This window comes from Pogoniulus pusillus, chromosome 22, assembly GCF_015220805.1.
Source record: "Pogoniulus pusillus isolate bPogPus1 chromosome 22, bPogPus1.pri, whole genome shotgun sequence".
Lineage (NCBI taxonomy): Eukaryota > Metazoa > Chordata > Aves > Piciformes > Lybiidae > Pogoniulus > Pogoniulus pusillus.
In genome coordinates, this window is record NC_087285.1 from 11,727,047 (window position 1) to 11,748,797 (window position 21,751).

The following is a 21,751-nucleotide window of genomic DNA, read 5'->3' on the forward strand; positions in this document are numbered from 1 at the left end:
AGCAAGACCTAGGCAGTGCTTTCTGGGGAGAGCCTCTTCTGAGACTGCGCTCTCATTATCAAATACTGGAGTTTGCTGCTGTTTTAGATGACTATACAAAAATTACCAGAAGCCTTGAACATACATATGGATAGTCATTTAAAACAGAGAGACATATCACTAAAATACACAGCTTTGGTTTTCACCAGATTTTTTTTTTCTTCCTGTTAATTCTAGCCCAACAAGAGTGGTGCTCACAACACTAAAATTACCTTTCTAAAAGAGAAAAATAGAATTAAAGAAAAACAGCTTCTAGTCCTTATTTTCCCCCAATTATTTTTAGATTCTTTAAATGTAACTATTGTTTTACCAACATTCATTTTATTATGAACTGACAGGTATTGCTGTAGCCAAATGTCCAGTGTACCAGAATACCTAGGTAAGTGAATCTTGCAAACAGAGCACCTCCTTAGGAATTCTAAACTCACAACTCTGTGAGAGAAGAGAAAAGGTACATAGAGCTTTTATTGAACAGCATAACTGACTTGCCTAATGGACATGTGTTGGCTTTTAGTTCAAAGCTATGAGATATTTCAGAGTGCAGTCTACTGGTTGGGTGTTTGAGTTTTCTGTCTTGAAATAACAGGGTTTCCAGAGGGTGAGCATCGTTCATGAAAACCTCATCTTGTTAAGAACATGGTATGTTTATGTTTAATTAGAAAACCCCTAAATTTTCCTTATGGGATACCTCTGATGCATAATGGTGTTCTCTGATTTTTAGGTAAGACAATGTTAGAGGAGTATCTGTATAAGGAAATTTAAAGTGTGGGGTTCAAGTATCCAGAATCTAAGAAGATAACTGGAAAATATTTATTATCAAGAAAAATAGTGGGTAGTTTCCAAAGATCCTTTATATAAAAACATAGACTACATTGTGTTGGAAGAGACCCTCAGAGGTAATTTTGTCCAACCTCCCTCCAGTGAGCAGGGACATCTCCAGATTGGTCAGTGTAGGTACATAGTATGTATATAATACACAAATAGTCTCCTACTATTTATTTTATTTACATTCTTGATTTTGTGGGTTTTTTTTTAGCATCAGTAGGTTTGGTTGTTCTTTCTAAATGTTCTGTTTTTGTAAATGCCTGTTGGAACAATGCTTTTATTTGTGATATTGAGGAGTATCATTACTGTATTCTGTAACATTAAATATTATTGGAGACAGAAGATACTTTTTTAATCACAAGTTTTTGGAAAATCAAGATGTAGATGAATGAATTTGCTTTTGGCTGTTCTGTGCTACAGTCTTTGAATAATAACCCATAAATATTAAGGGGAAAATTAGTTTTAATTTCTGAGCTCTGTAAAGTGATTGCGAACAAATACAGTAAAGATGTTTGGAAGTGAAGCTTGCTGATAATCTCTCATTAGAAAGAAAAATGCAGGCTTTGGCTAGGAAAGTTTATCTATTTTATATATCCTGGTGGTTTGAAGCTTAATTAGGGCCACAAGCCTAGTTCTGAATTTCAATATTGAGATTCAGAGAAATGCTTACTAAATAACAGGCTTATTAATGTCTAACAGCATGCGCTGAAAAAGGCTTTATCTGCCTAACTTCATCTCAAATGCACTGCAGAAGAGGTTTGCCTACAAGTTGAGCATGCAGATATCTGTTACAGGTGACAAATACTCTGCAAAACAACATTAATCAGCTGAAAGTTAAGAGACATTTGCTTCTGTCCTTAAACTCTTTGGCCTGGAACAGACTGCATTGGAAATCAGTCAGAGTGAAGTCTTGAGCAGACAGGGAGTTTGTGTGAACACAGTTACTGTACTGTGCAAATCTGTTTCAACATCCATCATTTAAAGGATCCGCATACATTTACTTTCCATTAAGCAGCTATTGTGTTAGTGACCTGTTTATAACATGAGTTTAGAAAGCAGGACTGTTGGTGAATAGACATTTAAGAAAAATCTTCCAGCCAGGGTCAAACCCAAAAATCTACACCTAGTCCTTTTCAGCACAAGGATAACTTCCAGTTCCTTATTTGCCATAGTGTAATCTGCGTATAAGCCCAGGGAGAATTGAATTCTTGAGAACAGTTCTATCTTCTTTGTACTTAAGTATATTAGTGACGTTGATTAGACGTCAAAGCTTGGACAGTTTGTTCTCTAATACTGTGAGCTTGGCAACATTTCCAGAAGAGAGTGGCATTTCAGCTTATTCCATTATTTAGACAGGGAAAGTGGAAGAAAAATCTTAACCTTTTAAAAATAAATTTTAATAACGTTCTGAAATTTGCAAAAGACCATCGAACCCTGCACCTGCTGTGGTGACCTCTGCTGACCCCTTTTGACAGAGCAAAATGCACTTAGGTTACGAAAAACAATGTGGAACATTGAATAATTTAACTCTGCATGTTTCCTATTCTAAAAAGAGCCAACTTCTGCACTTTCCTCCTAAAAGAAACAAAAGCGACAAACATCTTCACATAAATGGAAGTAATAGGAAAGAAATATGAAGGGAATTTTCTTAGAAGGGGTGCAAGCCCTCTCCTTATTGCTGTGCAGTGGCAAAGCTTTACCGGTTTGGATAGTGCAGTGCCAGATTTTTTACCATCTGAGAAGCAAACTTAACGATGGAATGCAGTGAATCATCAGTTCAGGGCCCTCCTGTCAACACAGGGAGATTCCTTAAAATGCTTAAATGCACAGATCCTTCCTGCACTACACACACCTAAGCAGCAGTTTGTACTTCACAAGCGTTCACACTTGGGACTTGTGATCTTCTACTCCCTTCTCAGGCAACTGGATTATTTTTTCCTATGATCTGTAATAGACTTTGTGTCTGTGGTCGGGCACGAGAGAATGCTGAATAAGACTAAATGATGTAGAAACTGACTTTGTCGATATTGTTGTGTTTTGCACTTTTCTTATAACATAAAATGGTAAATTGTTAAGTCCTTTTACCAGGAGCACTTGAAAACTTCTGTCTGAAATTAGCTTAATTTACATGCTAACTATCTCTGAGAGCAGTAGTTACTCATTTATCGATGTGGTAATATAATTATTCAGGCTGAGGGTTTTTTTCTCCTTCTTATTTGTATGCTATGTTTGGTTTTCTTCCAAATATGTGCAAGTGAGTGATTAAGTGGAGGATAGTAGTCATTAGACATCAGAATATAGCTTAAGCAGCAAGTTTACTTCTTGAACCATTTAACACCTCTATAAAGGTGTTGTTATTTTATTCTATTTCAGATAGAAAAAGTAGGAATACAGATTTTTGAAGTTGTATATGACTTAGCTCACAGATGCAGATGGTTTGTTACTAATTTTAGGCTGCATTTTGCATTCAGATTAACAGATTCTAATGTTAGAGTCTTTATGATACATGAAGAGCTGTCTTGAGAAGCAAAAGTTGTTTATAAAGATGTTGGTTTGCTTTGGATGGAAAACTGCAAATGCATTCTCTTTTCTCCATACTGGCACCAGCATGCTTTAAAACAAGATGTTTCACTACTGCTGCCACCAATCTGTATGCCACTGAACACCTGTTTTTTACATGGTCTGTTAGAAGATTAATTACCTGTTTTGCACAAAAGCTTCTTGTTGGGAAAACCCAGTTGTGAACATTGCTTTTCTAGATCATTTCCCTTAATTGTAACCACATATACAACACAATGATTATTGAGTAACCCTATTTAAATACTGCCATTTCCAAGTAAATGGAAGGAACAAAAGCAATCCTACATATATTCAGGTCAAGGCTACAGTTGACTGCTAAGGAAGTGCCTTTGCCTTTAATCCACTTCAGACCCAAAGTACAAATTTTAAGATGCAATGTAAGCTAAACACAAAGATCATTAAGAACTCTAGAACTTTTTACCCCCCAAATACCAACATCTAGGAGGAAAACCAGACCACTTTTTCTGCATTTTGCAGATGCAGCATGTGTATAAGTGATAGTTTTGTTGTATTTTTCATCACTCAAATTTATTCGGTGACAAAACCCAAGAGGATGATGGGACTGAGGTAAGAACTAAAGATATGTTTGGTCAGGAAAATTTGATTTCAGAGCTTACAAAAGGAATACAATGCTTTCCTTGGCCCTGCCATCTAAACTTTTTCCCAGAGGAAGACTGTTGCAGCTGCACCAACTCCAAAAGCACAAAAAAACACCCAGAAACAACTAGAACTGCCTGTATGCAGCACAAGGCAGCTCAGTCTTCTCCTGACACAGGTGCCTGCACCCCCCACTGCCAACACCTGCGCATGGACACCCTTTACATACTGACAGTAATTATGCTAGAAAGTTAAGAATTACATGACAGTGTTGTTTGTAGCAGAAGGAGAGTGGAATCAAAGTCTCAGGTAAGTCATTGTTATCCTGAGCTGTTTTAGTAAGTCTCTCTAATTTTCATAACTATGTGGCAATTAAGTAAAGCACATGCAAGCTTTTGAAATCCAGTATCTACCTGTAGATTAGGTTTCACATTGTTAAGTCGTTTTAGGGGCATTGTAGGAATCTCACCTCTTTCTCATTAAATAATTAGGCTGGATTTTTTTCTTTTTTAAAAATCTCTTTCCTTGCTTGTCTCCCTGACCTAAGATGTTCAGTCATATTAAATAAACTTTGCTGTGGGCTTCTGTGTCAAACCAGCGCTACAGTGATTATCATCTTGGCTAGTACATGATATTGCAATTAAAGTCATCTTTATCTGTTAGCTGCCTTTTCTTCTCAAATGGAAACATGACATTTCAGGGGCTGTTAATTCCCACTCTTTGCCGTGTTCCTTCTCCAATGCTGTGCTAAGTCAGAAGGATGGCAGGAAAGGTTAGACTTGACCTCAATGAAGTTTCTAAATCATCAGAAAAGTTTTCATTGAATTTATGCTATCATTCAGTTTTTATATGAGGACAGACTACTGAGAGCAACTGCAAGCGCCTGAAGGTATAGCAGAACTTTACAGTCTCTGCTTTTCTGTTGAAGTCTTTTGCATGGGAGCTACATATAAAACAGCTGCAATTAAACGATCACATGCTGACCAGGGTGCAGTACTAGGTTCATCAGGAGCTCTGCTGTCACATAAGGAAATGTAATGGCTCCAGTACTGGTCCTTTCACGTCGCAGTGTCAGACTTGGTGCCCGTGTTTTGTTTTAGCCCTGTCTTAAATGCTGTTTCTAGGATACAGGCTGGTTACTCTGTAACTGTCAGGGCCTACGAGAACATGGCAATTTAGTTAAGTAGAGGGCTCTGGGTTTGATGAGTGGCACAGCTGAGAGTGGGATAGATGATAAGTGAAAACTAATTATGTTCAAACTGCAATTGGGCTGGCAATTATTTTCATTTATACAGAAAGAAATGAGTGACAAAGTATTTCTTTTGTGGGAGGCACTTTGTGCATCTCCAGAGTAAGGGCTAGTTTGCAGGAGGATGGAAATTTAGCAGGTAAGGGCCTTTTTAACGGAGTAGGGAAAAAAAGAGAATATTTAGTTAGTCAGTGCTATTTCAGCCTTTTCTTTCTATCTATCTGTTTTCAGTCAAAAAATGTTTTCCTACTTTATAAATTCATTAGCAAGGAGGTGAAAAAGTCAGGAACTGTTCTCAAAAATGCAGAGTACATTGTTAAATGCACAGATTTTGAAATGCCAAGTTTAAAAACGGAGAAAGAAAAACAAGCTCAATTTGCTAATAGTGTGCACCTAATAGGGGAGCTTCAATCCGTTACTTAGCAATTCAGCACGGATCTAGTGGTTTCTGTTTCCATTTCACCCAGTTTAATCATGTGGTTTTGTTCTCTCTCCAAATTTTGTTTTTCCTTTGGTCCCTTCAGCACATGTTATGAAGGCTAATGGGACAGATTATCTGTGGTGTGACAGTAGACTTTTCTCAGCTTTACTCTGATCATTTAGGAGAAAAATGTGTATTTATCCTTGTTTGCTATCCTTACACTGGAGTCTGTTCTTACAATGACCAAGTACTATCAGCTCATGACTTTTAAGGTTCAGAGGTTACTGTTAATGAGAAATATGTGGGGAAAGCATCTACTGGCTTCTGTATTGTGAATATTGCTGTTTTTTAGAAATGAATAGTACTGTTTGGAAATTAAAGATACAACAATGACCCTGACTGAAAAAAAAAACAAACAAGCAACTCCTGGGGCCTCTCAGACTAAGGGTATATGGAGGAAGAAAATCCGATTTTGGTGAAGGTTGCACTGTTTCATGTGAGATCTTTTAAGGGAGACGTCATTATTCCTAGTGCCGGAATAATCACTGTTTTTTGGAATGGCCATCATAGCATCAGTGGAAGTATTTTGCTTGTGAATTGTTTACCGTTTGAACTAGATTCTGTCGAGACTAGTTTTAACCCAGCAGGGCAAACAGTACATCTGATTAATCAAGAAATTCCAAATAGTATCACTTATATCTTGCATTTTTAATATTTCATAGGTGGAGACAGCTGCTATCCTGTCTCAGCAACAGCACTGTTTTTATCTTCTGGAGATTTATAAGGTATGACATTTTGACTATTTTATCAGTCTAAATCAAATTTCTTTTTTAAAAAAAAGTGTGTGTGTGTTTATTTAAATGCTATGAGCACAGTGATTTTAAAGCCCCTTGAATGGCCTGCAATACCACAAAGATGAAGCATATGTATAAAGGGAGGTAATTTTTTGAGCTGGATTGTTGTTAATATCAACTTCTTTTACTCAGGGCATTATTTATCATTACTTCTTTGAGGTACAGATACTGGTTTCTGACATCCTGCATGTGTGTACTATGTGTTGTTTCCTTAGGTATTTTCCTAACCCTTTTAACTGAACAAACCATTTCTCATGGTACTCTGGAAGGAAATGAACAGAGGATTTTGAAAACAAGTGCATTATATATTTTAAAGAAAAATGTGAGCTACTCTATCATTAGTGGTATTAACACCTGAGTTTTTCATGAAAAGGGTTGAATCTTCCTAAAATGAAGATTGCAAAGATAAGCTTAATTGATCGCTGCAAAGAGAGCTGCAGACAGTGTCAAACTATGCTGCTTGTTGTTCGACTCTGAGTCATTCAGTTATTTTCTCTGTGGAGGCAAACTCGGCAGCTCAGCTGTTCTAATTAGCAGTGCAAAAGGCTCAAAAAAAAAATATAACCATATGCAACTACCTTCTATGTGTAGAAGCTTATATTAGTCCTTGTGCATCTCTGGCTCTAGTTTACTGATTGGTTTAAGTTATTTTTCCTGCTCTCTGACCTGTTTTATACACAAGTTCCTTAGTTCAATCAGAATTTGACAAAATAGACTCACATTTAAACAAGGTTGTTTTGGGGTTTTTTTGTCAGTTTTTATTATTATTCAGTGTTATTGTCAATTTCTGTTCTGGAATTGAGAATTGATCTAAAACTTTTCTCCTGCTAAAAGCAGGTTTTAGGATATGCCTTTCAATATCTTTAAAGTTTATTTTGTTAATCCACTAAATTCAGTACTCAGTGCTCAGTAATTTCCACTGAATTCTAAGGAATGCACAATTAGTGGTTATCCCTAAAGCACATCTATACACCAATGAGTCTTAGTTACATGTCCTGATTGTTCTTAAAAGTGGGGAAGAAAGATAAGATTTGCGGTGTAACGGGAACACTAACAATGAGTTCTGTTCATTAAGGCTGGGTAGCTACTCATTCTGTCTTTCTAATTCTTTCTGGCAGTAGGAATGGTTTGCCTTAAGCACTATGTCTTAGAGTTGACTGGAGGAAAAAGTTGGGGCTTATTTCCTAAAATGTGTCTGTCAGAGTTCTAACTATATTTCATCATGATAACATTACTTCAAGCAGTGCTGTATACAATAGAACATGTTGAGAAAATGGTGGTTTTGCTTACCTGGACGTTGTTATATGATAAATAAGATGATTGATTCCTTTATTTTGTTTTCCCTTTAGCTGAAATTTGAGATAGAGTAGAAATCATGTGTAATGAGTAGAAATCATGTGTAATGATGAAATATCTGTTTCACAAATCTATGTGGAGGTAGGAGGAATTGTGCCCAAGTAAGATCATGATAACTAAAGTCATGCAGTGTTAACAGTTTGTGTGTGCATACATATATGGAATTCACTGACTACATCTGCATTACCTGTTGATTAGGTAAGGGTAACATCACATCAGCTTTTAATTATTCGATGTTTTGTCTTGAATTAACCTCCAGATTATCAAAGGGAGACAATGACAAGAGGTCATGAAAAAGCACTCATAGATTCTTTTAGGTGACACATGGTTCTGGACAGGAAGACTGAACAGCTGTGTTAAGTTTTTTGAATGGATAAGGACTGTAGCTGTTCGAGCTAGACTTCTAGTACAGGCATAAAAGAATTGGGAACAGAGAAACTTAGAAGTGGAAGCTCTGAGTGGAGAGGTGAACATTTTAGGGAAAGGCCATATAATGGCAACAATGGATAAGTTAATATAATTTCATTGGAGCATCAAGAGCTTTATGTCTGGAATCGCAGCTTGTACTGTCCCCCTACAGCTTCTGCTCTGCCTGCTGCTATCTTCCCCCACTGCTGCTTTGTCTGCTGCTGCTTTTGCTGCTTTGCCACCACTTGACCCATCCCCCATTTTCCTTAAGGTTATTATCTCTCTATAGTAGTTTATTCTCCTTATACTGTTATATTTAGTTTAAACTATAAGAAATGCAATTTCATTTTTTCTGACTTTCCAGAAAAAGTCTGTGTTGGTAGTGAGTTTACCGGGGGAGGGTAAACCTAACCCGGGACAAGGGCCTCCAGAATCATACTTCTGATTTACAACAGCTACCAGGACCTGTTTATTCTGTGTCAGCAGTTTTGCGACCTGGGTTACAAAGGCCTTGAGAATCAATAGCTAATCTGCCGGAAGTGATACAAAGTGTGCAATACATAAATGATTAGAAATTCTCATCCAGCTTGAGGAACACAGAAACAGCAAAGCTCTAGAATGATCTCTAAATGGAAGGCATTGTTTTTACTCTTTCTTCTCTTCTCTGTGTATTTCTTTCAGAGTGAGGGATACACCACTCTAATTCCAGCTTCAGTAGGAAAACTGTTTCACTTTACACCCACTCATTTCCTCAAAATGCCAGGAAACCAAGGAGAGTCTTCTCCTTATTCCTTCCCCCCCCACCACTCCCGAGTGGATTGTAATACTTTTAAACTTTGCCCATTGTGGTGTAAATCCTGATTTGTGTTCTAACACCCTACAAAACAAAAATCCACAAAACAAACATCTCCCCTCCTGCCCAAACCCCCAGTCAACCAAAAAACACCACAAAAAAAGAAAACAAAAACCTCAGACACAACCTTCAGCAGGTACTAGAAGTTTGTTTCTTCACACACAAAGCCACTGTCAGCAACTTCTTCTGAGGTACCTTAATATAATGAGACACTTGCTGCGTGCTTCCACTCTCAGTGACATTGAAATGCTGGGGTATTGGCAAACCTGTCCAGTAGATACTCAGCTTGTCTTCCTCTGGTTCTAGTTCACTTCATTTATGCTGAGTCCTCTATTTTCTATTGTCATTTGAGAATTTCCTATTCAATGAAAACCTCCTTTTGAGACTAATTAAAACAAGCTAGAGATTTTCTTTGAAGCAAAAGCACTATAAAGAATTGCACTGTGTCATTAGTAATAAAGAAATGCCTACTGTGCCTACTGAGTGCTTTTGCAGCTAATAGCTGTAATAGTCAACGATATGTCGAAGATTGCATTCTTCTTATTCTTCATACTGCATTTATACTTCTCCATGCTGGCCATAATTATCAATACTGTGGTAAGGTTATGAATGAGCGCCTGACAAATAAAAGTCTGAAATTAACCCTTTTATTATTTCTTACACTGTTGGTATGCTCTTACAGAGTTACACAAATTATGTCCATGTTTTCTGTGTTCTTGCTAATAAAACTGCACACTTTAAATGCAGAGTGGTTGCAGGTATTATGGGGATAGACTACTGTCTAGATGCGGTTCAAAACCATAGATGTCATTGTCTTGTGTCCAAGTGTCAAATACCCTCTACTTTTTGTGCTGCTTTTAAGCCAGGAAGACCCTTGAAAACTTATTTATACATGCAGACCTGTGACCAAATGGATTAATTTTACTAACAGCACACGACACTAGAGCAACTACACTCAGCCTCCTTATGTTGCAGACCAAACTGCTTTACTTCCACTGGCTGTACTCCAAAGGTAAAGCACCCTCTTACAGTGAGATTACAAGAGAGGTATCATGTGAATGTAGGGCTCTATGAAATAGTTCATTATAATCTTTGATTCTGGTCTTCCTCTTTGCACAAGATTTGCAGTAAATGCCTTTCCTCTGGCAGTTGGGTTAAAATTATTTGTTCCTTTTGACAACTTTCCACCTGTGTTTACTTACATTTGCAAGATAGTTTGTATGGCCTTTCTGAGAAGGAACCTCACCAATTTTCTGTCTCCAGATGCTAGAAACATGTTACTGCTACACCTGCCAGCTAGTCTTTCTAGCACATAGAAAATCCACTTGGGGTAAGAAAGAATCATAGGTGGTTAAAAGTCATATAATAACTAGGAAAGGTCAGTGTTTGAAGGAGAAGAAACTTTGAAGCTCCTGCATAGTCTGTGCTGTTTTACTCGTATATATGTTTCCCACGAAGGTTACATCTAAATATCCATCTTTGCTTCTGATCTCAGATACAAGAGCTCATCTGCCATGCTATAAATGGATGCATTGTTACAACTAAAATCCTGGCAAGTTTGCAAATATGCAAAGCAACAACAACTCTTCAAAACTGGAGAAGATTTTGTTCCTCTGCAATTTTGTTTGTGCTTGATGGTTTTTTGGGTTTGTTTGTTTTAAACAACTAAATCCATCTCTCTCCTGATGTACCAAACTAAGATAATCTATGCTAAGTGGTAAAGAGGAACTTTCTTGAGGGATGGAAAAAGAAGTGAACATTCACACTAGTTTAATGTTCCTGGTAATGATTTTCGGCAGTGATTACCACAACAGAAAGCCTGCATACCTGTGCTTCCTGACCAGCACATCCTTTTCAGGGGATTGTGTGGGTGAATTTATAATTCACTGAAACACTTGAAGTAGTTTACAAGGATTTGTTCTAAAGTGCTGTGACGAACAAATTAGTATGCAGAGGCGCTGGTAGAAGGATAGAGGTGTCAGGGAGATGTGATGGCAATTCAAGAAATGCTCTTACATTACTAGTGTGTTCTGCATTTAACAGAGTAGGCCTGCTTTCTCTAAGCTGCTTTTTCTTCCAGCTGACATCAAACACTAAATGTTAACCTTATCTTTCTGGAGTTTAGGACTATTGACAGATATGTCTCCAATTAAAGTGCAGAATGAGGCATCTCCAGCAGCAGTGGCTGGTTATTAATGTTGTGAACCAGCTCAAGGCTTTCAGCAGATGCTCCTGTGAGGCTGCATTGTGCTTACAGGTAGATAAGCCTGCCACTTCTGAGGAACTTTTGGTCACTGTGTCCAGTCTTGCAGCTTCCTAAGCACCATCTCTTTTGATTAGTCTTTACTTTATCTGGAGGAGTTGGTGCATAATATTATTCTGTGTCCTAATGCTGAACAAGTATCAGGCATTTTTGCTGTATCTGCTTGGACTCTAATCTCCATTTTTGTTTCCTTATAGATAGCAAATGAGTTTTCTAGAAGAGCAAGAAAGAGGTATTTTTTTTTAATTTGTTTTTTTTTTCCCTTCCCTCAAGCAATGAAGATGTATTCTTAACAGCAATGTAGGCATAATTAAGGTCTGAACTGGCTTTTCAGATATCTTCCTATCTCACCCTCCCTCTGTGAGACACCATTAATGAACTCTTTATTTATTCTCCTGCCCTAGAGAAGTGTTGACATTTAATTTTAATCTATTTTTATTTTTTCCTGTGAGGTAGAAGAAGGTGGAGGGGAGAGCTGGCAGTTAGGTATCTGAGGAAGCTGAAGCAGGGACTGCTTTAGTGTTTTCATAGATGCCGCTTCTGTTTCATCCATGCAGTAAGGTCTCAGGTGCCCTGCAGGCTGCGCTGGCCTGATGTTTGGCTGAGAGATAATCACAGCTTGTCCTTGGTGCTGCCTCTGAGCTCTAAGAGGGACGTGGAATTGTATTGTGGGGCTTGCAGGGGGCTGTAAAGCGTGTTGCTGGCTCAGGGCCCTGGCACTCTTGGCCTGAAATGCATTAACCATGTGCCAGATGTGCTCTGCACTTGCAAAGCAGAGATGTACCCGAAGTGCAGAGTTGGGAGGGATGTATGGGTTGCCTTATACGCCCCGTATGCCAGGATCTGTTCCTAAGGGAGGGGCTGGTGGGATAGTAGCAGATGTACTAGACAGGGAGGAGTCTGACAGTCTGCTGCCAAGCCCCAGAGGTACACAGTGTTTTGGGATTCGTGTGATATCACTGTGCTAAATGTCAGTTCTTAAAGCTTCAGATGCTGGCAGGTACTGTGTCCTGATGGAGCTACAGCAGCACTGCCGTGATTACTGCTTCTCACTAAAACACAGTCTCCTCAGCAGCCAAAGCAGAGAACGTTATGCAGCTGAAGTGCCGGGTGTAAGCAAAGCTAGGAACAGCATTTTTGAAGTGATGGACATAAGGATGCCATTTTGCAAATATTTGCAAGATGAGTAGCCAACTTCAAACTAAGTGAAGAAGCACGTGGGCTGTCACCTATTGATTTTCAGATTGAACCAGGCTGAAAAGACAGGTCACAACAGACACTTGGCCACACTGCACTGGGTCAGCAAGTAGGTGGCAGTAGGACATACCAAAATATGCCTCAGTGTCACCAGGAGGGAGATAATTGTATCTGAGCTTCCAAGCTTTCATTACCTTCCTTCTTAATTCACCTCTTTAATCTGAATCTTTGTAAAAGTTAACTTTTCTACTAGACACAGAAGTTATAAAAGCCCTCACAGAATCTGCAGTGAAAGGGTGTCAGCCATCAGTCTTAACAAAGATCCACTGTACATTTGGAGGAAAAAAAGAGGCAAGGAAAACAAAACTGTACCAGCTTTTAGCACAAGTAGTATGGGGCTTATTACAAACTTTTCTGACTAGCTGCCCATACAGAAAGGAGTCTGATTACTTCAGTTGTGGATTCAGGCCAAACAATGATGCTTTATCATGAAGTTCTTGCCATGAGATACATAGGTGCTCACATTCCAGCTAATCAACACAAGTTCCATCTCAATGGCTCAGTCTTTTTATCTTTTGGGTTTGTTTTAAACACATGACCTGAGCTTTTCCTGGATGCATATGTTGTTACTCAATTGTGCAGTGCCCTGTGTGTATCATGAGATGCTCCTGGCAAATTTCCTAGCTATGTTGTGCTGCCTGACTTCTTCACCATTATGAAAAAAAGAGGAATGAGTACTCAAGACTTGACTGTCCTGAGATTCTGCTTTAAATTAACATGGTGAACCACCAGTTCACAAGTGCAAACAGTAAGTTTCTGACACAAGCATATTAAATGTAGCCACTTCATCATTTTGTTTTTTCCCTGGTGCTACCCTTGTCCCTTTGAACCCTGTGAAATGCAGGCTGCTTGACCAAGATAATTGCCTTTGAACAATGCTGTTTTATTAACATGCACATCAACATCACAATCTAGTCCTTCTGGGGCCTTGCTGCAGTGCACGAGAGATACACGGAACAGCAGAGAAAAATCCTTAAAGACAAATTCAGATGCCAGGTCACTTTATGCCTTTTTTTTTCCTATTCCCCCTTGGGTTTTTTTTTTTTTTGGCTGAGAACATATCAAAACTCTTCAGTTTACCAAGCAAGTCTGAAGCCCTCAAGAGTATAAACTAAGGGTCAAAGCAGACTTTCACACTAAGATTGTAGAAAGGATTTTTCTCTTCTGAAGATTTTCTCATCCCTGTGTATTAGAGAACAGACATCTTTTCCTCTGCCATTGGCAAAGAAATCCACCCTGCTTAATCGTATTATTATCCTGTGACTCAGCAATAGTCGTGCTATTGTATCTCACTATTCTGGTTGACATTGACTGCTTAATCTCCAGCATAAAATTTTAGTAATGCTGGTAAGGTCAGACAATGCTAAATGAGCAGCTTTTTCTTAAGTCTGAAACTATCTCTTGATGGGTAAAAGAAAGAGATGTAAGAAAAGAGGTTATTCTCATAACCTTGTGAAGGGCTTCCTCAGCACATGGGTGCCTTCTGAAAGTTCTCATCACAAAATGTTGATAAGAGCTCTAGAATGGAAAAAATAATGACAGTCTCTTTTGTAATTTCCTTCAGATAGCAGCAGTGTGTAGTATTAAGCAGTCATATATTCATGGTGTTATATGAAATAAATTTTAGAAAGCACAAATTTAAAAGAGCTGTAATCAGGGCTACAGTCAGGAATGCCAACAATTATTCTGCAATAATCGTATTGTGGTAAAACCTGGGCCGTCTTTCACTGCAGGATCTCTCAAATGAGAGGACTGATTAGTTTTATCAGGATAAAAATATCAGCCTCATAGTAAATAACTACAAAGAAACTGTATCCTAACGTTTTTCTTTCATTACTTTATGACCTTTTGCCTCACAATGAGTGTAGATCATTTATATTCATCTGGAAGTAGCAAAATGTTAAGTGTATAGAAGAGCTTTCTTTTAATTAGGCACTCATAAAATATGTAACTCTGTGATTCAGACCTTTAGAATTCATAGGAGCCCAGGGAGGTTGTGGATGCTCCCTCCCTGGAAGTGTTTAAGGCCAGGTTGGATGAGGCCTTGAGCAATCTGTTCTACTGGGAGGTGTCCCTGCCTGTGACAGGGGATTGGAGCTGGATGACTTTGAGGTCCCTTCCAACCTAAACCATCCTATACAAATTGAACTAGAAGTCTGAAAACAATTCAGAAGTTTGGTGCAGTTCCCTTATCAGTTGAGCTGCAGTAGACATTTCACCTGAACTGCCTTACCTGTCTGTCATTTTCTTAATACTGCACAGTGGAACAGAGTGGAGGTTGATCCAGGTATTTTATCTGAAATATTTTACCTTATTGTGGAGACTGTCCTTTCTGTTAGTAAAACTTTTTTTTATCTTTGAGGTTTTTCTTTGTAATAAAAATTGTTAAAAGGTTTTTGACAAAGTTTATGGCTAAGGATAGAATGATACAGTGATACTTGGAAGAATAAAAGCAAGTGCAAATCAAGATGGACAAAAAAACCCAGACATTATTGCTGTATTCCTCACTCCTAGAAACTGAACAAAACCTGTTATTTAGGGAGACCGGCATGGCTGAATAAAGGCAAAGCTTCACAAGATGCTTGTAAAGTTCAAAGCTATAATAAACACTTTGAAGACTAAAATTTCATAGATCCTGTTTGTTTAGCAGGAGAAACAGTAGTGCATCAGAGCATACCAGGCTCTGGGCAGACAAAAAGAATTTGTGGAACTCAGCAATACTTTAAAACACAAAAGCGCTAACTAGCAACCAAAAAAGTGCAAAGAGAGTTCTGCATTACAGCTTACATTTATTTTGAAAGCTTGTTAGAAGTGTAGGGGCCAAAATTTAGAAGTGATTATTGTTAGAGCTATTTCACTTAGTCTAGTTCATTTAATCACAACCAGGAAGAATTACTGATTGTAGCAAATTGCATTTTCCCAGCGCAAGGTTTTCATTTGTACTGAATCTCTGGCAGGCAGTAGCTTCTGTTTCTACTCCATGTACTTCAGTTTCAGAGCAGAACACAAATGATTTCCTAGATGATTTATATCACTTCCTTAATTCTTTATATAAGCTAATATAAACTGAGTTTTCTCCTTATTTCATCTATGTAAATGGTGTTCCAATAGGTTGGTATCTTTTGATTGCTAAGAAAAATTCTTGTCTTCTCATACCCAATGTAGATTAATTGTGTCTTTAATCTTGTATGTTTTACCTCTTTTTTTCAAACTCATGCTCTGCATTTCCCTTGTCACAGTTCCATCCATCCACACAGCTCTACTGTACTGCCAGCCTATAGCTTCCAGTGATGCTTATGGCTCTTTCTCTTTTTAACTGTTAGAAGGAGTTTCAGTTCATAGTTTCAAGTTAAAAGTCATGTTTTATAATTGTATTCCTATTACTTTATCCTTTCAATACTGGTATGCATAGTCCCCCTAATAGGCTGTTTATGGTTTGGCTAATGTGATTGTAGGTTTCACTGTGAAAGCTGAAAGAGAAGCTCTAGGTGTGGCTGGTTTGAGAACTGCTGGTGGCTCCAAAGCTGAGCCAGGTGGCTTTTGCAGGTAGTCACATTTTAAATCACTCAGTTCAGTATAACTGTCAGGAGATGTTGGTGGATGTACATGAACACATGATGATGAGTAAGCAACAGTTAGAAGTCGTGTTGTAGACAATAGAGAAAAGACACTTGGACTAAAGCCGTTTGTACTAACCTGGCAGTTATACTACAAAGGTTATTCTTTAGGAGGCATAGATACACAATTTGTCTCCTGGTTTTGTTTCTGGGTTTTTGTTTGAGGGGGGTTTGATTGGCTGGTTTTAGGGTGTTTTTTGTTTGTTTTTGGCATTGTGGTTTGATTATTATTTTTTTTCCTTGATGGAATCTATTTGCATTTCTAGCTAAAAACCAAGTAAATCAGATTTACTGATGAAGTAAAGAATTCCTGATGCAGGGCAGTCCTCAGAGGAGAAATGGTATAGTGAGACTTGAACTTCATAAACTTGCCAAAACCTGATAGAATATCATTGATGTTAACTGATCTGTATGGCTCACACAGGGATCAGTCTTAAAGTTTTCTGCTGATGGTGTCCATCTAATTTAGTAGCATTCTTCAAGATTTTCCCTAACAGATTTCTAATTATAAGACTTGTCAAAGCAAAACACACGTTTTTCTCAGGTCATGAGTAGTCAGTTTGTGCATATGGTGTAATTCCATCTGCCATGCTATATGCAGTAATCAGATTGTCAGCTGAACTGAAAACGATGAGTCCACAAAACTAGATTTGTATACTGGAAGGGCTTGGCTATATTATGCTTTCTTTTATTACCTTTAGTTTTTCTTATCTTTTATGTTTCCTTTCATATGCTAAAAATGCCTTGATTGTTTGGTGACAAGAGCACTATTAAATATGATGTCATTTAATCAAACTATTCTTCATTTACATATTATTTATTTTGCAATAGTTTCCTGATATTTACAAAAGGAGACTTTCTCATTTAGATGAATGTCATCAGTATTAACTATGAAATGTGGAGGTTGTGATTGATCTAGATTATCTTCTGGGTTGAGAAAAGTTATTTGAAATGATGGTCAAGAGTCAACACTTAATTTTAAAAATTGTTATAAAATATATTAAAAGTTCTAATTTGGTTAGGTACACCTAATTGCTTCTGTAATTTGTGAAGCAACTACAATAACACTTTGGTATGTACTATACATAGTAATACTATATTATCTTACTGCATAGGATTAAGAATTGATGGTTTGTCTTTGATTAGTCAAACTAATGCAGTTTGACTCCTTTTTTCTGTTATTTGCTCAACATTGGACATTTTGCTTGGAACACTGAAATTGAAGCTATTTGTCAATGCAGAGTTAGTCTGTACTTACTTGCTGGATTGACCATTTTCTGATGCAATGCTTTAGCATCTCATTCCTTCAACTCCACTCCATCAAGTTATCTTTAATCCAGAAAATGTGATAATAGAATTTGTCAGAGGGTTTCTGGATAATGAATAAATCACTTACCTACACAGATGGTTTGAAAAATACAATTTATTTTGTATAAAATATATGTAAAAAAATATTTTCCCATGTAGCAATGCAGAGTAGAAGAGTAGGCATGCTTAGCACATCTGAACTGTGTTTATTGACAAAAAAAAACGTGGCAGATGGAGCCAGAGACCAGTATAGTCCCACTGTAATCCAGGAAAAAGTAGTAAGGGACTTGCTGAGCCACTTGGATCCTCACACATCCATGGGACCAGATGGGATCCATCCTAGGGTGCTGAGAGAGCTGGCAGATGAGCTGGCCAAGCCACTTTCTATCATTTATCAACAGTTCTTGCTCACTGGAGAGGTCTCCAAAGCTGCTCATATGATTCCCATCCACAAGAAGGGCTGGAAGGAAGAACTGGGAAATTAGACCTGTTGTCCTGACCTCAGTGCCAGGCAGGGTAAGGAGACAGGTTATCTTGAGTGCCATCACTAAACACCTACAGGATGGCCAAGGGATCAGGCCCAGCCAGCATAGGTTTAGGAAGAGCAGTTCCTGCCTGACCAACCTGATCTAGAGGGCTAACCCTCCTGAATAGCTGTGCCTTTGCAGCAAAGGTGTTGACTTGTGGTTCCCTTTTCATTAATCTTTTTCTGCCAGCCTTTTTTTCTCTTTCCTTCCATATGGCCGTGTCAGTGCTTATATACTAAACACACCTTCACTCCCACTTTCCCACTTTCTTTTGCTTCTTCCCAACACTTCCACAGATGGTCTTACTGATTCTAACTCAAGGATAGAGCAAAAGCATGCTCTGAGCAGTTAGAGTACATTTAATGAATAAATAAATTTCCTACAGTAAATTGTAGACCACAAACTACCTGACTAATGCCTAAAGATTCTTTTTTCAGTTTTATGAGTCACTGAACAAGAGAAATATGTTTTGTTTTATGTTTATAAATGGTTCTGTGGAGCAATTGGCATTTATATGGCAGTTTGCTATGAAACAGGTGAAATTTCATGTAGATACCAATATCGTTCTCTATCGGTTCCTTTTGTGTTGAATGGCTTCTAAAAGTAAAGCTGATCTTCCTTCACTACATATTGTGTCTAGCCTAAGCATGGAAATAATTCAATAGGAGTAATGCAATCAAAGTAAAAGCCAAAAAGCATCCCTCAGACTGCCATCAAAATCAGTCAGGGTTGGATAACTGCATGGTTTATGGAATGAGATCTTTTTATGGAGAAGTTTTGTTTGTGACAAAGCTTTAGAACAAATTAGTTCTTTGCTCTGTACTTCAGTTTGTATTCCTGATTACGATTGCATCAGAACTTTTAGCTGGAAGTCAGGATATGTGAACACCTGCAAGTTAACGTTTTGGGGTTTTTTAAGTTTGCAAACAAACCACCATTAATTTCACACAGTATCACAGTATCACCAAGGTTGGAAGAGACCTCACAGATCACCAAGTCCAACCCTTCACCACAGTGCCCAAGGCTAGACCATGGCACCAAGTGCCACATCCAACCTTGCCTTGAACTGCCCCAGGGACGACGACTCCACCACCTTCCCGGGCAGCCCATTCCAGTGCCCAATGACTCTCTCAGTGAAGAACTTTCTCCTCACCTCGAGCCGAAATTTCCCCTGGCGCAGCCTGAGGCTGTGTCCTCTTGTTCTGGAGCTGGCCACCTGAGAGAAGAGAGCAATTTGAAATGGCAGGTCTTGCACAGTAGTGATCAGACCCATTTTAGAATGTTTGGAAATACAGTCTTGAACTTTTAAATATTTTCAATTTGGATTACTTCTTAAAATGAAAAATTCACAGGACTTTCTAATGAACCAAGCAACTAGTAAAGTCTACTGTGGGAATTCAGAAAAAAGTTGTGCTATGGAAAAAATGATAGCTGATTAGCATACCAGTAAATGCTATGGCTGTGTTCTGTAAACTGTGAAATCCTGTTTTGCTCTGCCCTAAAATATGCTGGAAAACTATGTACAATTGGTCCTGATATGTGAAGCTAAGTAGTCTGTGAAAGGAATGGAAAATCTTTCATTAATAATGGAAATGGTTTTGACAAAGTAGAAAAATACAGCTGATGCAACCTCAAGAATGGAATAAAAACCAACCACCCTACTTGTTTCAGATACTTTTGGATGTGTTTTTTAATATAGTTACTCCAGGAGTCTTGAATCCCTCTTAAATTCGTGTTTACCCTGATTTAAAAACAAACTTCAAAGCAACTTAGGATGAGTAGGGACAGATTCTTAGAAGCTGTGTAAAATATTACTGGCCAAGTGTATTAGGTACAATTTTAGTGAACTGCAGTTTAGATGGTATTGACTTCTCTGAGGTTTTTTTCCTTCAGTTCTAAAACTAACTGATTAGAAGATTCTTTCTAACCCTAGAAAGACCTGTTATTCCTATTGAGTGCATTTCTTTTAGAGTAACTTTGTAGCTGATTCTTTGTTTTTCAAAGCCATTTCAGTCTCCATGCACTTTATCTTACGCAAAAGACACCTTATTCTCTGCTATTTATTCTGTGTAAAGTTGGATGGAAGTTTGGGAACATCTCACGTGGAAAATGCACAGGAAATTTTACTGAAGCCAACTGAATACAAATAATTGTTGTTTTCTCTATTCAAATTTACTACTCTAAGAAATGAAAATGTGGCTAGTGGGGTGTGAAAGTTCTGTGACTGTGTGATATGTTAACAAGCCTTAGAAACATCTGTGAAGAAAAACTATAATCCAGATGTTAGAGAGGAACACAATCTAACAGATAGAGAACTGGACAGATACAGTCTTGGCAATGGGATGGATGAGGAAGTACATTTGTTGTTTTTCCTCTCTCTGCAATGTGAATGAGACCTTTCTCCTATCTTTCCTGTAATACAGGCTGCTGGTAAAACAACCTAGAAAGCTATCAGTGCCACGTCAAGCACAATTGGTGTTTTAGTGTAATGTCTGCAGTAGGGTAGAATGAGACAACAGAATGAGCTAACAATCCAGAGAAATCAGGGAAAATTCAAGGAGTCTCTAAAGGTTCAGTAGCAACTTGATAATGTCCTGCTACAGACCAAAATTAATCCACTCATGAAGTAATGTATTCCAAGCCCATTCTCTGTGTTAACACTTCCTAGAAGAGTCAGTTTCATGTGGGACTGTCCAGTCTCACAAGAGTCTCAGTTGTGCAGTTGATGTTCGGTACTCTGTGAAGATGAGCTGGTACCTCTGTTTAGAATTGCTCTCTAGAGGATGGAATGACTGATGTTGTGAATAACATTTAAATCAAGGCAGGCTTTAAAGTTAAAGAAAAAAATTTACTCTGGTGAAAAACGTACTAAAGCAGTTATGTTTAAAGACAGAGGAATAAACAAATGCAGCTTTATGGCAGCTTGTAGCTTTATTTTAAGATGTTTCCTTAGTTCCCTTCCATTACCTGATTGTCAAATTAAGCTAACTCTAAAGATATTGCACATGGCTTTGTGGGCTGGGATCCATTTATTTCTAAAGCCTCATCCTTAGGCTTGTTATCTTGAAAATAAATACCAACTCAAAATTAAACAGTCCTTTTCCCATTTATTCTTCTTAGCTGTATTTCTGTTTAGTACAAACTCACTCTCATGTCCTTGCTGATTACAACTAATTCAGTGACACCCTGAATTTATCTCCTGCCTGTTAAGTGTGAGTTTTCTCTAATACAACTTTCCTGCTGTCACACATAGATCCCAGTGAAATTTCTCACCAAGGCAAGGAGTTTAATATGTGATTAATTTGTAAATAGTGTGACCATTTTTGTCATGCAATTGAAAAAAAAAGATTGATTTAAAAACTGTTTCATTATAACAAGATCTAATTGAGCACAATACATACAGGTCTTTGCAATATATTCACAGATTCTAGTTATACTGAAAGACTACCTAATTTGAGGATGCCAGAGTGTTAGTTATATTGCCTATAGGGCCTAGAGCTATGGCAGTGGTGAGGAATTGCTGCTGCATAATTTTGGTCGCTTTCTGACTAAAAAGCAGGAGCTGGTGCTCTTTAATTATACAAGTAATGAGAAAAG

At 38.0% G+C, this 21,751-nt stretch overlaps 1 long non-coding RNA gene across 2 annotated transcripts in view; it reads left to right on the plus strand.

Moving 5' to 3' along the window:
- LOC135185207 (uncharacterized) overlaps positions 1 to 21,751 on the plus strand; it is a 71,069-nt gene that overhangs the window by 3,160 nt on the left and 46,158 nt on the right. The window contains exons 1-2 of one of the 2 annotated variants that reach the window (XR_010306399.1): positions 374 to 418; positions 6,434 to 6,496. This is a non-coding gene — a long non-coding RNA (uncharacterized LOC135185207). Of the gene's footprint in view, positions 1 to 373; positions 419 to 6,433; positions 6,497 to 21,751 lie in introns of those variants that run through there. The other variant, XR_010306398.1, reaches the window with a different exon arrangement.